Raw genomic sequence first — 12,612 nt, forward strand, 5'->3', positions numbered from 1 at the left:
GAACTCATGAACCCTGACTCCAAAGCCCGTGCTCTTTCCACTGCGCCACGGAAACAAGGGCTTAGTCAAAGAAGGCCTCTTGAAGTTGGAGAGAGTAGTGGTCTCTCGTCTGTGAGAGGGGAGGTTATTCCAGGTGGGAGGCAGGACTGGGCAAGGTTTCAATGATAGGTAGGTGAGGTTGAGGTACAGTGAGTAGACAGGCAGTAAAGAACCAACTAAGCAAGGGGCTTGTCAAATCCCAGTCTAGATATGGAAGTCCAAACAACGAACAGGAAATGTAGGGAGGGGAGGTAGCATATCATTTTGAGGGTTTGGGAAGAACTGCTGTCCTGATTTGGGCAATTAGGTCCCCATATTTCAAGTTTTGTTTCACCAGGTTTTTGACGTCAGGTTTAAATTCCCCCAAACCAAAACTTACCAGGATGCCGTGCTGGATATATTAGATAATAGGAAGGTTGATGTAAGGAAGGAAAACTGTTCCCACATTTTGCTCTCTTTTCTCCTCATTTCTTCTCTTCTCAGCCTTTCCTAATTTTCTTTTTTCCTCTCTCTCTTTTCTTCTTCCTCCTTCTCTTTTCCCTTCGTTGCCCTGTCCCCTTAGGTCTGCCCCTGTTGATGTCCCTCTCGGCTTAACTAAGGTAACCAGAACTTTGGATGTTGAATCCGATGACCCTCTAGAGAATGGTGGCTTAGGCACTGGGGGATCCTGCCACTCATTTTTCTTTAGTTTTACTTCCAGGTCACAATGGCAATGCAGTGAAGAAAGAAACAGACTTCTTGAGAAGAATAGCAAGCATAATTCAGGGCCAAGGGTATATTGGTGAATAAAGATGAAAAGCATTTTAAAATGGCCCCTGACTGAGGAAGATCAAAAAGATTGAAGGTTGAGGGAGATGTTAGCCCTTCAGAGATAGTGAAGGTGAATTCTTTAAAGCAAGAAAAACAGTTTTAGAAGGATTATTGGGAATTTGATAAATTATTATCCACTAGTAATAATAAAATAATTGTGGTATTTAAGATCTTCCTGTGTGCCAGGCACTGTCCCAAGTGCTGAGTGGATATGAGTAAATTGTGCTAGACTCACATGGGGCTCAAAGTGTTAATCCCCTTTTTACAGATGAGGTAACTGAGGCCCCGAGAAGTGAAGTGACTTGCTCGAGGTAACACAGCAGACCAGTGGCGGAGCTGGGATTATAACCCAGGTCGTTCCAACTTCCAGGCCCCTGTAGTATCCATTAAATCACACTGCTTCTCAATGTGAGAGCTACATCGTTCATTCAGTCATATTTATTGAGCTCTTACTGTGTGCAGCGCACTTTTCTAATCACTTGGAAAGTACAATTCAGCAACAAATAGAGACAATGCCTGCCCACAATGGGATCACAGTCTAAAATGGGGAGACAGACATCAAAACAAGTAAAGAGGTATCAATAGCATCAATATAAATAAGTGAAATTATAGATATAAATACACATTAATATAAATAGAATTATAAATACGTACTTATGTACACAAGTGCTATGAGGTAGGGAGGAGGGTAGAGCAAAGGGAGCAAGTCGGGGCTATGGGGATGGAAGAGGAAGCAGTGGAAAAGCGAGGCTTAGTCTGGGAAGACCTCCTGGAGGAGGTGAGCCTTCAGTAAGGCTTTGAAGAGGGGAAGTGTGATTGTTTGGCAGATCTGAGGAGAGAGGGCAATCCAGGCCAGAGGTAGGATGTGGGCCAGGGGTCGACGGCGAGACGGGTGAGAATGAGGCCCAGTGACAAGGTTAGCACCAGAGGGGTGGAGTGTGCGGGCTGGGATGTAGAAAGAGAGAGGGGAGGTGAAGTAGGAGGGGGCAAGGAGATGGACAGCTTTGAAGCCAATAGTGAGGAGTCTTTGCTTAGATATGAATCTGCATTGAGGAAGGCCTCCCTTCTGTTCGCTCTTCCTTCTTCATCACCTAGGGACTTGGGTCTGTATTCCTTAAGAAATTTGATATTCCTCCACCCTGAGTCCCACAGCACTTATGATATACCATAAAAATTAATTTTTATGTCTGTCTTCCCTTCTAGTCTGTAAGTTCACTGTAGGAAGGGATTGTGTCTAACTACTAAATACTACTGATTAATTAAAGCATGCATGGTATTAACATGGTTTGTGTATGTGCACATCCATTTCTTCTGACACTGCATTCTGTTCTATGCACTTGGCTGTATGTTGTCTCAAGATTTCCCTAATGCTCTAACAGTGTTCTATACAAACTGAGTATGAGAACACATAGAACAGAGTGTGCTTAAAACTGATACTAAAGAAGGGAGCAGAACATATATTTCACAGATCCCCTGGCCCTGACTCTGAATCTGATAATTGGCTGGCCCAGTTTGTCTTTTTTCTCTCATTTTTATGACTTTATTTTATACATATAACTTCAAAGTCCCTACACTAGGCAAATTCTTTCCTGGGTAAAAAGCCACTTCCTTCAGTTACACTAATGCCCTGTTAATTGGTCTGACGAGTTGCAGTCTTTTGATTTCCTTGGTAAAGAAATGAGCTGTTTTGTTCTTTTGTAAACATTGGTTAATACAGCTTGTATATATGAGGAGATGAGTGAAGAAATCAAAGATTTTGCCCAGCACTTGCAGTTTACCAAGAGCAAACAGAAGATGAAAGCAGCTTTGTTTTGGTTTCCATCGTGGCTTCTGAGGAAATGTCTAACCAAGACTTGGTCTTGTTTGTGCAAATCACATGGATTTGGTTTTCAAAGAAAGGAAGACTATTCTCTGAAAGGAAATGTGAGAAAAGAAAACACAACACTGAAAATGGATTGGAAAGGAAGAAACACTTTCTCCTCTGTATTTGACAAAGAGTGCCTCAGGATTTATTTCTACACATCTCCAGAGCTAGTGGAGCTGAATGAAGTTGCTAAGCAATTCATCCTCCTGAAAAAAACTCTTGATCTTGCAATTTGGGGCATTTTTATAGATAATTGTTGTCAACTCCTTTTTCTGTTTCCTTCCAGGCTATTGAACCAAATATTTCTGAAACCATTTCTTCCTCTAGACTGTAAGGTCATTATGGACAGGGAGCGTTATTTGCTAATTCTCTTGTTCTGTACTCTCCCAAGTGCTTAATACAGTGCCCTGCAGGTACTAATCATGTTTATTGGGCCCTCACTATGTGCAGAACACTGTACTAAGTGCTTGGGAGAGTACAATAAGAGCTCAGTAAATACCATTGATAGACTAATTTAATAATTTGGCTCCAATTTCCACATTTTGATTCTTTACCCAGGGAACCCCCAAACTCCTTCTTGGTTTGCTTTCACTGTATCTATTCTCAATGTCATTTTCTTTGGTCTTCCCTATGCTGAATTTTCACGTTCAAAGTGTTCTCCTTGCTTTGTTTCTTTTGTTCCTCATTTTACCCTTTTTCTCTCAGTAGGATCCTTCAGTTGGACTTGCCTTTCCCATTCCTCTTGAAGCTAGATTTGTTCCCACGAAACCTGTGTTTTTTCTCCACTGATAGTCATGTCATGTGTGTTAGTTTACTTTTATTTATTTCCCAACCCAGATGTATCTATCACTTTTGAGGCTTCATATCCCTGCTGTTCTGACTTTTGCCATTTCATTGTTTTTTACCCATTCATTTTAAATTCCTTTTAAGGAATTAAACTCTTTCTCTCTACATAAAGTTGATTACATCACTATAAAATTATGAAACCCATAAAACAAATAAATGGCATATCACAGAGCTGAGGTTAAATTGGGTAGGCATCTATTCTAAGGGAAGTAGCATTTCACTTTTAAGTGATTTGGCAATTTTCTCACTGTTGCACTGCAGTGTGCTTATATTTATTTCCAAAATAACTCAGTAAAATTGGATTTTACATAATGTCTGGAAATCAGTCAGAATAAATAAACTGTAGAGTGTTTTAGAGCTAAACTGCCATGGGTTTCAATATGGAATTTGGCATGCCTGCAAAACAACAGTAGGATATATCCTTGATGAATAGAAACAATGTGATAAGTTCACAGTCTCTTTCCAGATGTTAATAGATCAGATGTTTGTTTAATGAATTTGTGAACATGGGTCAGTGGGGAATGGGTGGAGGGAGATGGTGTATGCCTTAGCTGTAAAAATTATTTGGCTTTGAGAGTTAATTTCAATGTCATGATTGTGATAATGGGCCCTGGTATTTGTTTCTTAATTAGATTTTTTTTAAATACACAATTTCAGCAATAGGTATAATTATAATCATTGGACTTGTTAGGTACTTCTGTGCTAAGCACTGTACTTAGTGCTGAGGTAGATGCAAGATAACCAAGTTGGACAGTCACTGTCCCACACGGAGTTCACAGTCTAGTAGGAGGGAGTAGGATTTAATCCTCATTTTACAAATGAGGTAACTGAGGCACAAAAACACAAGTGATGTGCCCTAGGTCATCCAGTAGACAAGGGTGGAGTCAGGATTAGAACCCAGGTCCTCTGACTCAACAGGTCTCTGCTCTTTCCATAGGCAACACTGCTTCTCCATTAAGATGCACTGTCATTGACCTGGAGAAGGAGCTGCAGATTTAAAAAGAGATAAATCTTTTGCACTTATTGCTTTTGTTAGAGAAGCAGAAAGTTTTTGGAAACATCTGGTCTCCCAGAAGTGGTAGATTTCCCATGGCCAAATCCCTGTTGGTGTATTTCATAAGAACTGCATTGAAATAAACCCAGTTGGAAACACTTTAATTATTTGGAAAGTGACCCATAAAGATGCAGTTTTCATTTCCTGAAAGAGCTTGAAAGTGATCATTGTTCACTGATAAATGAATTACAGAAGAGTCCAATTTTCCATTCGGCAACTAGCTGGGGAGGCTTCTTATTCGAAGTTGAAGTTGCCAGGCTCCAAGAAGCATTTGGGAGAATCTCTGCTTCTTAAAATAGTTCCCAAGCACTCCATCTGTAGGCCGTGTTGTTAAAAAAAAAAAAAAAAAAAAAAACTTACAACGGTGCAAAAATTGTGCTCTTATTACACGACCCCAAGTTCTCCAAACTTTGTTGCCCTCTAGTGGCTCTACATTTTCTACATTAATAATATATATATAGATGATATTTGATAAGTGCTTAAGCGTGGGGTTCACAGTCTTAATCCCCATTTTACAGGTGATGTAACAGGCACAGGGAAGTTAAGTGACTTGCCCAAAGTCACACAGCTGTCAAGAGGCAGAGGCAGGATTAGAACCCATGACCCCTGACTCCAAAGTCTGTGCTCTTTCCACTGAGCCACGCTGCTTTCTCATAGTAAGCCAATAGGCTTCTCATAATAGCCAAGCATTTAGCAGCTATCATCTAACTGGTTAGATGGTGACATTACTTTTGTGAACAAGTTAAAAATAGGCTTAATGTAATGTAACCTAAATGGAAGACATAAAGGCTGCCTTCCCTTTAAAAAGGCTGGTAGTGTGTGTCAGTTTGTTATATCTCCCTCTTTCAAGGGTTTAGTACAGTGCTCTGCACACAGTAAGCACTTGATAAATTTGATCGGATGAATGAATGATGTTGAGGTTCGAAAGGTAACACCAGTGATGGAGAGGTTTTCATTAAGTAGGGTGGTGGCTTAAAAGACCTGTGTCTTTCCCTAATCTGTAATTTATCTTTAGTGTTTGTCTACTTCACTAGATTGTGAGATTCTTGAGAGCAGCAGTCATGAATACTAACTCCATTGCACTCTCCCATGTGCTTAGAACAATGCTCTGCACAGAATATCCATAGGTGTGGCCTAATGGAAAGAGCACCTGGACTCAGAGGATCTGGGTTCTAATCTTGGATCCACCACTTGCCTGTTGTGTGACTTTGGGCTACTGATTTATCTTCTCTTTGTTTCAGTTTCCTCATTTGTTAAATGCAGATAAAATATTTGCTCTTCCTCTCTTAAACTGTTTCTGATCTGTTTTTACTGTATCAATCCCAGCACTTCCTATACTGTAAGCACTTAACAAAAGCCACAATTATTGTTAGTATATATTGATTAACTACTTACTCTGTGCAGAGCACTATACTGAGTATCTGGGGGAATACTAAAGAGAAGACACAACCCTGCCTTCAAGGAATTTACAATCTAAAATAAATGATCAAAAATACTGCTTACTGTTTGTCATGTAGGCTAAACATGTGTTCCATTTTAGCCAGAATAAATCCAGATTTCTGTAGGCTTCCTGGACTATTTTAGACTAATATCAAATGATACTTGATACATAGTAAGCACTTAACAAATATAATGAAGGTAATAATAGTAATTATTGTTATTAATTCACCCAGCAAGTCAATTCTAGAAATGTGATCAAGGTTTAAAAAAAAAAGTTGCATGGCCAGAAATGGAGAATTTAGCTGCAGATATCTGACTAGAGTAAATGGGGCATTTCTGAGACCTATCCTTCTTGTGTCTCCAACTGGGAACTCAGTACCAGTGGATAGATGTGACTAAGACTGATGGAGCATCTAATTAACTGCAGTGCAAGATCCCATATCTTAAAGCATGTTTCAGCAACCACCATAAAGAGAGTGTCAGAAGGAGACAATAGTTCAATAGCAATTTTTACCTCAATAACTCCTGAGGCTACTTTCTTGGGAGCTCCACAGGGAAGCTAGAGTTCATTGTAATTACAGTTTTCGTTTCCATGCCTGCCCCTCCCGGATAGTATAACACGATGAGCATTCCTTCAATTCTGGTGGTCTGATTGCATTCCAAGACCTCATCGTTACCTTGTCATTTGATGGAAAAGTGGCACCTGAGGTAAGTCCAGGGTCCACAGTCACAGTTGATTGAACACTAAAGTTACTCTATTTTGGTTTGAAACTTGATACCGGTTTAACATCTCACTCTGTCAGCTTTATGTTAAAAACAAATCAGAATTATTGTAATAAAATATAATGGATACATAACTTTGTTTTAAGGCCAAATGGAAACTTTCTGAAAGGATTTTCCATTCTTTCAAGAGTAGAGAGAAAGGATCTTGGCTGCCTTTAACTACTGAATATGTGAGAGTTCTTAATAGCAGTGGTCTGACCATCAATTCCAGGAATGTAAAAATGTAGAGCAGAAGGAAGGGAAGGTCCTGATTATGGGAATGTATCTCCAAGCCACCTTCTAGCTTTTGCAGATCTGTCATATTTGCAGGTAAAATTTGTTCTGAATTGGAGCAGGGATAAATGAATTTAAACTTACTTTCCCATTTACCAATAACCAGGGAGCAATTGGATCTCAAAAACATTAGATATTTTAAAAAAAATTTGGAATGCTTCAGTAGTTTTCCCTTTACATTTTCTGCTCCACTGGTTGATCAGTTTTTTGAATGACCCTCAGCCAATGGCTGAATTTTTCTATCCCCCCTATGTCTTTTAGGAGATATACTTAAAGAAAAGTCTAACTTTGAAAACTGTTTTTTTGCATATCTACCCCCCAACCCTCTGAGATCCACACCACAAAGCATGGCCTCACATATCTGTGGTTCCACTTTAAGGCTCATAGATTTATTTGGTCTCTGTGGAATTATCTAACTATCACAGAATTTAGGCTATTCACCCTTCCAGACTTGAAATTTTGAATACCTAACAGGCAAATCTGAAAGGGTCCTTCAAAGCCTAAGGCAGGTGGGTGAAGTCTTAAAATGGTTTTCTCATTATACAGTAGGAAATCACTGACTGGAAAAATGATTTTTTTGTATGGGGGGCAGAGAGGCTGCAAAAATATATTTTCTTTAACCAGTTGGACAATTTTAAGTTCCATAAATAGTTGCTCATCAAGTGGTCAAAAGTATTTTTTACACTGAATGACATAAATAATTCTAATTGTATTTTGCAACTTGCGTGCCTATTTTGCCTTTTATTAAACCAAGCACTGGAAATTACTTGTAACATAACTAAAATTATTGATAAATCATCAACTAGTTACAAGTTAGCACTTCCAGCACTTTCTGTTTACATTGGAACTTTCTAGAGTCCTAAAGTTGTTCAATAGAGTGCCAGTGTTTCCCCTATTACAATGATGATTGCATTACATAAACTATAAAAATAACTACTATAACATCACTTACATATTTGCTAATTAGATCATTGCAATACTTATGATACTGATTCATCCTAAAGACCTTCTTCATGTATCCTGTCCTCTGCTTTCTTCATCTTTGGTATTGTCATAATACAGTTACAGCGTTTATTAAGTATTCACATGTATCAAGTGCTGAGGTAGATACAAGATCACCAAATCAGACACAGTTCCCATCCCACAGGAGATAGACTAACTAAGAAATAGGAAGTGCACCTATGTTTTCACCTATTTAAAATTAATGCGAAACAGAGGCACAGAATAATTGCATGTCACTAAGCAGGCCAGTGGCAGACACAATCGATCAGTCTAGTAGTATTATTATCATTGTTTTATTTAAGATTTACTAGGTATAAAGCACAGTTCTAAGCACTAGGGTAGATGCAAAGCTAATCAGATTGGACAGAGTTCCTATCAGACAAGAGCCTCACAGTCTAAGTAGGAGGGAGAACAGGTATTGAATCCCCATTTTACAGTTGAGAAGATGGAGGCACAGAGAAGTTGTGACTTGCCCAAGGTCTCAGCTGTCTTCAACAGTGTGGACCACCCCCTTCTCCAAGAAACGTTATCCAACCTTGACTTCACTGATTCTGTCCTCTCCTGGTTCTCCTCTTATCTCTCTGGCTGTTTATTCTAAGTCTCCTTCACGGGCTCAACTGTTCACTTTCCAAAGGCTTCTTCCCCACTCCTTTCAAACACGCTTATGTATCCCCAATCCTAAAAAACCCTCTTTTGATCCCATGGCTCCCTCCGTTTATCTACCCATCTCCCTAGTACCATTTCTCTCCAAACATCTTGAGAGAGTTGTTTACATCCACTCTCTCCACTTCCTCTATGATCCTCTCCTAGATTCCCTCCAGTCTGGTTTCCACTCCCTTTACTCCACAGAAACAGCCTTCTCTAAACTAACAATGACCTTCTCAGCAAATCTGACAGCCTCTACTCCATCCTAATCCTCCTAGACTCAATACTTCTACTATAAACCACCCCCTTCTCCTTGAAACTTTACCCGACCTTGACTTCACTGACACTGTTCTCTCTTGGTTCTCCTTCTATCGCTCTGATGGCTCCTCCTCAGTCTCTTTTCCCTCCCTCTCATTCTCTAACAGTCAGAATCCCTCAAGGGTACTTGAATTTTCCATGGTTGTAGTCAACTGAAGAAAACAATGAGACAAACAGGGCATGAGATATAATTTGCATTGTTGTTGATAGTTTAACCTTAAGTAAATCAATGGAGTTTTAGTTCATTAAATGATAATTGTTTTGTTCCCAGTGGCTTACAAATAAGTGTGTTCCCTTAATGTAGCATAATAAAAGGTGCTCTCATTTCAGGTTTTAAATATCTGATGTATTTGCAATGACAATAGTTTTGGTTATTGGACTCACTAGGAAGCCTGTCTTTTAAATTCCTTTACCTTTGTGACAAATTAAGGGTTTATGGGAGACTATAGTGTTGTTTGGGCATAATTAGCTTAGCAACAATCTGTCCTGACTAGCTGACTGACACCAAAATCAAGATTAAAAGAAGTTTAGGGAAGTCAAACTCATACCTTGGGAAAGTTAACATGAGATAGGAATCTCTAAGAAGCATCTTAAATAAATTTAAACAATCTTCTGTGGAAAACCTTGCCTGAACTGTTATAGTCACTTGTTTAACATGATACAGTCCCCAAAGGTTTATCAATACCATATGTTTATTTATTAGGCACTGTTGGATCATATGCTTCCTTGGCTTTTAATGACTACCTGGATGTTCCGCCGACACCTCAAACTAAACATGTCTGAAACAGAACTCCTATTTTCCTATGTCATTTCTATCACTATAGACAATGCCACTAGCCTCCCTATTTCATAAGCCTGTAACTATGGTGTTGTCATCAACTCATCTCTCATATTCTGTCACCAAATTCTGTTACTTCTATCTTTACCACCTCACAAAAATCTACCCTTTCCTCTCCATCCAAACTGCTACTCTGCTAGACAAGCACTTATCCTACCCTGCCTTGACTACTGCATCTGCCTCCTCACAGACTTCCCTGGAACCTTCTCTCTCTCCCCAGTCCAGTCCATGCACCATTCTGGAAACTTTGGAAACCCTAACTTGGAGAACTAAAAGGAGACTTACTTTCATTTAAGGAAGCAGAGTGGCCTAGTGGAGAAAGCAGAGGCCTGGGAGTCAGAGGATCTGGGTTTTAAACCCGGCTCCACCACATGTCTGTTCAGTGACCTTAGGCAAGCCACTTCTTTGTGTCTCAGTTACCTTATCTGTAAAGTGGGCATTAAGATTGTGAGCTACCTATGGGACATGGACTGTGTCCAACCTAATATTAGCTTGTATCAGTACAGTGCCTGGAATTTAGTAAGCATTTAACAAACAGCGTTAAAAAACTAAAAATTTTCAAGTAAACATGGTCCATGATAAGGCTAAAGTAAACTAGGTTAAACCTAATACATTCCATATTTAAGCTACTCGGAGTGCTATCCTCAGTAATGACTTACAGAATGGCTGATGCTTTAGAGATAACCAATTCCATAATTGCTGACTGAACCCATCACTTTGCCAGCTGCCACTCATCACTTGCCATTGGACAGAAGGAGTGTGAATGACTTAGTGCAAGCCATAATCACTACTCCCCCAAAACAACCCAAGCACATTTTGCTGGTGATATAATTCTGCTGGTCTATGTAATATATAACAACTTTATTATATTGCACTCACCCAAGAGCTTAGGACAGTGTTCTGCACACAGTGAGTGTTAACAAATACTATTGATTGATCGATCAAACAGTCCTCCACAAAATTGCAAGGGCCTAGAAAATATGCCCTACAGTCTTTTCAAGGGCATCATATATAAGTGATACTTTCTCAGTGACTCTCACTTTCTGTGTCTCTAGAGCCAAAGAATAACTTCTGTTCCTGGAGAACTTTGAATTCTTCTAGCATAGGGAATAGGAAGCAGATTTTTTGGCAATTGTCTGCCAAACTGTTTATCCTACCACGATGCCTATACTATCCAACAAACAAGAAATAACAAAGGAAGAATTTACTATTCAGGAAAGACATTGACTAATTTAGTGTGGGTGTTGTGATCTGGATGAATAGAACTGTAAATTGAGTGGACATTGTATGTGAGTAAGGGCAAGGATTCCCTATGGTAATTCCATCTAGGCATTTCAAATGGGGAGAGTCAACACCTCAGTGTACCTTTCACATTTTTTTTTTGTTAACTTTGCTCCTACATCTCCATAACAATACCACCCTTGGACTGGCCCATTACCTGAAAACAGTAGTGTACAGATAATATTTGATAATCAAGGGGCCTGGTTACCTTAAGGCTATTCCAGTGACTTTCTGAGTGATTTGGACCAAACCACTTATGTTTCCTTTTAAGCTATTTATCTATGAGTGAGGATAAAACAGCTGGCTATAAGATTTGGGATCTTTAGATAAAAATGCCAACTAAGTCATTGTTAGCATTTCTGAGAGTCATTTACTGCAGTGAGTTGTACAGTTGTATAATTACAGAAACACTTGTGCTAACTACCTTTTCATTGATCTCCAGCTCTGAAAGAGACACTATGGAACAACCCTCAATATCTCTTTCAGCATTTTTCCAGCCTACTTAGTTGATAAATACTGGCCCTACTTTAGATTTGCACAGTTACATTCCCTGAAAACTTTGGTCAAGTAGATTTGTTAGAGATGAAAAAGAGAAACAATAATCCCCCAATTGGAGACAAAATGAACACCCTCTAAAAGGTTCATATAGTTTTTATTTTGCTTTCACAAAAAGATTTGTCCTAATGCATCTTTGTTTTTTCATTCCAAAATGTTTTGTTCCTATGTGAAGGAACTAGAGAAAGCCAAAAGTAGAGGTTGCCACTCAGGAAAATGCTTAGTACAGTACTCTGCACACTGTAAGCACTAAATAAATGTAATTGCCTGATTGAAAAAGTGAGACATAGGAGTGCAAGATAGATTTAAGAGGGTAAGAATTGCATCTAATATCTTCTCTGATACTCTCCCAAGTATTTAATACAGTGCTCTGCAGAGAAAAAGGGTTTAATTAATGTCACTAGTAATAGTGCTATATACAGAAGAAGTTTCAAATCAGTATTCCTTAGTTAAAAAAAAAAATGAGCAATTTTTTTTTTCTGAGAAACCACAAATTAAATACCAATCAATCTTTCTAGGGAGATGATTTAAATCACAATTCATCCAACATTTAAGTGTTTTGACCCTTTGTAATTTTATCCTGTGGTTATCATTAAATTGGGGGCTTTAGTGCCTTTTGCTGAAGGGAAAATTGACATTGGGCTATTAAAAACAAAAGTAGTTGGGTATCACCGTATATTTCAGATAAATCTGGGTTAGCCAGAGGCAGCACCTCTGCCAGCAGATACTCAGAGGGAAAATAAGAGACCAATATCAGTCTGTTTCTATTCTTATAGTCAACTTAGAGTTTTGGTAGAGTCTAAATTGAGGCTTTTTAATAACGTGGATTTCAATTATCCTTGCTATTCTGCCTCCCATTACTGT

The sequence above is a fragment of the Ornithorhynchus anatinus genome, chromosome 12 (genome assembly GCF_004115215.2).
Source record: "Ornithorhynchus anatinus isolate Pmale09 chromosome 12, mOrnAna1.pri.v4, whole genome shotgun sequence".
In the NCBI taxonomy this organism is placed as follows: Eukaryota; Metazoa; Chordata; class Mammalia; order Monotremata; family Ornithorhynchidae; genus Ornithorhynchus; species Ornithorhynchus anatinus.